This window comes from Poromitra crassiceps, assembly GCF_964638095.1.
Source record: "Poromitra crassiceps genome assembly, chromosome: 8".
Lineage (NCBI taxonomy): Eukaryota > Metazoa > Chordata > Actinopteri > Beryciformes > Melamphaidae > Poromitra > Poromitra crassiceps.
In genome coordinates this window covers 36,989,039-36,992,489 of record NC_139629.1, presented here as the reverse complement: position 1 = coordinate 36,992,489, position 3,451 = coordinate 36,989,039, and the positions used below count along the sequence as shown (strand labels likewise).

Below are 3,451 nucleotides of genomic sequence, written 5' to 3'. Positions count from 1 at the left end.
CCACCGAAAGCTAAGCGACATTAATCGCTACTCCTTTCAGAAGTTAGGTATGAAATTTCTTCAATACTAGAAATTGCACGATCAATTCTAGTATAGGATTGCGCTTGGACCATGTTGTTGCCACAAACAAGTTCAGGCTTGATTGGCTGGGCTGTGAGTACGAGTTGTGCAATATATGTATTTATTTTCCTCTTTATCAATGTATTTATTTTTAACAATTCTACATGGTGTTTGTTGTTTTCTAGTCTCGCTTACCAGACAGTGGGCTATACTGATGGGTTGCTTGTGACATGGCCAAAGCTTATTGCAAGTGACGCGATTGCGGATGTCAGGACAGATCAAGTGAGGTCAGATGTTAGGAGTTGTTCTCCAAAAACGCTTTGCAGCATCTCATGCACTGTCCGTACACCTGTTCAAAGTCTTTGTGGTTTCCATAATATGGATCTTTGATGATCAGCTGTTTCTGAGGATCATATGAACCAAGGAGCTCAATCTTTGCTCGGTAGTTTTTCACAGACGTTGCTTTCGTTTTCAAGTCGCTCAGATTGCTCTCATCCATGCAGAGAATGTAGTCGAAGCTCATGAAGTCCTCCTTGGTCACCTGCCGGGCCACATGTCTCATGGGCACGTCATGACTCTTCATGCAGGCTTGTCCGCGGTGGTCTGGAGGGTTTCCTATCTCAAAGGTGGAGGTGGCTGCACTGTCTATCCTCCACTTAGCAACTACACCAGAGACTGTGGCCATCTTCCTGAAGACTGCTTCAGCGATGGGGGATCGACAAATATTCCCCAAACACACAAACAAAACTGACTTCCCACTGCTGGCTGCCATGTTGCTCTGAGGGGAATCAGTTGTCCATATAACCTGAGCAGGAAATGAGTTATGACATGGCACAATGTCTATGACATTACTATTATTGACATGACTGTCAACAGTCATTGCGTGAGTGACATGACTGATGACATCACAATTGCTTGAGTGACATCACTGATGACATGATCACAGATGACATCACTCACCGATGATATCACATACAATTGGTGATTTCAATATCTCTTTTTCTTCTGTGGTGTTTTACGGCAGTTGGCATCCGTTATGTTGCATTACCGCCTCCCATACCCCACCAGCTTCCCACCCACAGACACGGCCAGTTGTGTATGTAGGAACGTCTGACCAAGAAAAAGTACCGCTGCCGGGAATTTCAAGATCATCCTACTACATCACCGATGATGTCACTGATAACATCACTGACTGATGACATCACTTAGGCATAGAATTGGTGATGTCAAGATCTCGAGTTACCGGTCCTAGAGGAACGAGAGCTCTTGAGGGGGGGATGGGAGAGGGTGAACGGAGGATCGGGTTTTGCACAATGTAGGGAAACACTATCGATAAATCCAGAAGGAGACAGCAATTCAACATAGAGGATGCCAAGTGCCATAAAACACCACAGAAGAAGTTACAGGTCCTATACTTATAACCACTGCAAGCAAGGATTTATGACATCACTGATGATCTCACAATGACTATGACATCATCAGTGCCTGTCATAAATCACTGGTGATATCACTTCTGTATAGACGTGAAGATGGCTGAAGGACAAGGTTGGTGGGCAGGCTGGCTTCAGCAGAGCTTCCAGGCCATCAAAGATAAGTCTTCTGAGGCATTTGAATTCATAAAGGGAGACTTAACGGAGTTCTCCACTGTTGTGCAACATGATACACCCTGCTCAAGTGTGGCTACGGCCAGTTCTGTCAGAAACAAACTGGGTTTGGAGTGCTCCTCAGACACCACAGAGTGCTCCTCAGAGACCACAGAGTGCTCCTCGGAGACCAGTGCTGTCAGAAACAAACTTGCGTTGGCGTGCTCCTCAGAGACCACAGAAAAGGTCAAGAAGAGAGTTTCTAGTTTATTTGCTTTGGAGTGCTCCTCAGAGACCACAGAAAAGCTGAAGAAGAGCCTTTCTAGTTTATTTGGGACCATAACCGATACGCTTTACCCACCTCCTCCTGATGACTGCGATGTTATCACTCTGGTGGCAACCCCAGCAGGAACTACGGAGGTCTATGACAGTGCCAAGGCATGTCTCTACAGTCTACAGGGTGACCCCGCGACATATTGCAATGAGCCTGAAGGTCCCCCAGAGCAGTTTGACAGCTGGCTCTCCAGCTTCCGTTTGGAGGAGAAGAGAGGAGAGATTTCTGAGCTTTTGGTAAACAGTCCCTCCATACGAGCCTTGTACACCCAAATGGTGCCGGCAGCTGTGGGCCATTCAGAATTCTGGCAGAGGTATTTCTACAAAGTCTTCCAGTTGAACCAGGAGGAGGCAACGAGAGTGGCAGTGAAGCAGAGGGCAGAGCCTGTCCCTACTGAGCTGACAAAGAAACTGACAGAAGTCAGCCTGGAAGACATGGACAAGACACAGGAGGACCAGCAGCCTGGGATGAGCAGTTCATATCCTGAGGCTGCAGTGGAAGCTGTAGCCCAACCTGAGGTTACTGTCGATGTCGGTGTGTCAGCGTGGGCTCCTGCCCCCACCTCTAAACCAGACACCACAAAGGAAGAGGGGCCCCAGGACCTGAGAGTGTTCAAGCATACCTCTGACAGCGGGTCTACGCCCTCACACAACAGCACCAATGTGAGTGAGGGGTGGGAGAAAGACTTGGACTTGACTGAAGGGGAGGTCCAAATGGCACTCTCTAAAGTGGAAGCTTCTGGAGAGCTGGATGAAGACTGGATGGAGAACTGGGACTGAGCGCCACTGCAGTACAAACTGTCCTGCCATTAAAGCTATAGTCCTCAGCAGATGAACCATGCTTAATGTGTTTTCAACTGTGTCCACGTTGTCACCATGTCACGATCGTCAGTAGGGGGGTGTCAGCGGGTTTTGACCACATTGCTGAAGCTGTTGAAAAGAGCAATGGGAAGACCAAGGCAATAGGAATTAGATCGCTCTGTCATCCGGTTACATGCCGCCACTCCGACGTGCTGCCACTCCGACGTTCTGCCACTCCGAAATATCGGCACTCAGAAATATTGCCACTCAGAAATCCCACCACTCCGATTTCCATAAGGTCCACCACTCCGAACTTGATTTGACTTCCAGTTCACGAACCGGCCATGTGTCAGATAAAGTAGGCTCGGGCGGAGCCGCGGCCTGTAGCTTGCACTCTGTGATTTCTTATGTCTATATAATCTATCTGGTGTCTAAATATTAACCAAACCTGAACTGTGAACCAAACCGTGAAAGTTACATCTTTCCCAAAATCTACTTTGAATTTTGGAATTGATTAAAATCGTTTTTGTCAATAAATATTTTCGTTTGGACTTTTAAACTTCTGCAGGCTGTGTGCGCAATTCTCTCTCTCTCTCTCTCTCTCTCTCTCTCTCTCTCTCTCTCTCTCTCTCTCTCTCTCTCTCTCTCTCTCTCTCTCTCTCTCAGATGCTGCT

At 47.5% G+C, this 3,451-nt stretch overlaps 2 pseudogenes across 2 annotated transcripts; one reads left to right on the top strand and one right to left on the bottom strand.

The window, feature by feature from the left end:
• Positions 1-355: 355 nt before the first annotated feature.
• On the bottom strand, positions 356-835 carry LOC310780401 (low molecular weight phosphotyrosine protein phosphatase pseudogene; annotated as a pseudogene). Its single transcript has one exon. The product of its transcript is annotated as a low molecular weight phosphotyrosine protein phosphatase pseudogene (transcript).
• Positions 836-1,589: 754 nt separating this feature from the next.
• On the top strand, positions 1,590-2,756 carry LOC310780683 (BSD domain-containing protein 1 pseudogene; annotated as a pseudogene). The gene has a single exon. The product of its transcript is annotated as a BSD domain-containing protein 1 pseudogene (transcript).
• Positions 2,757-3,451: the final 695 nt, after the last annotated feature.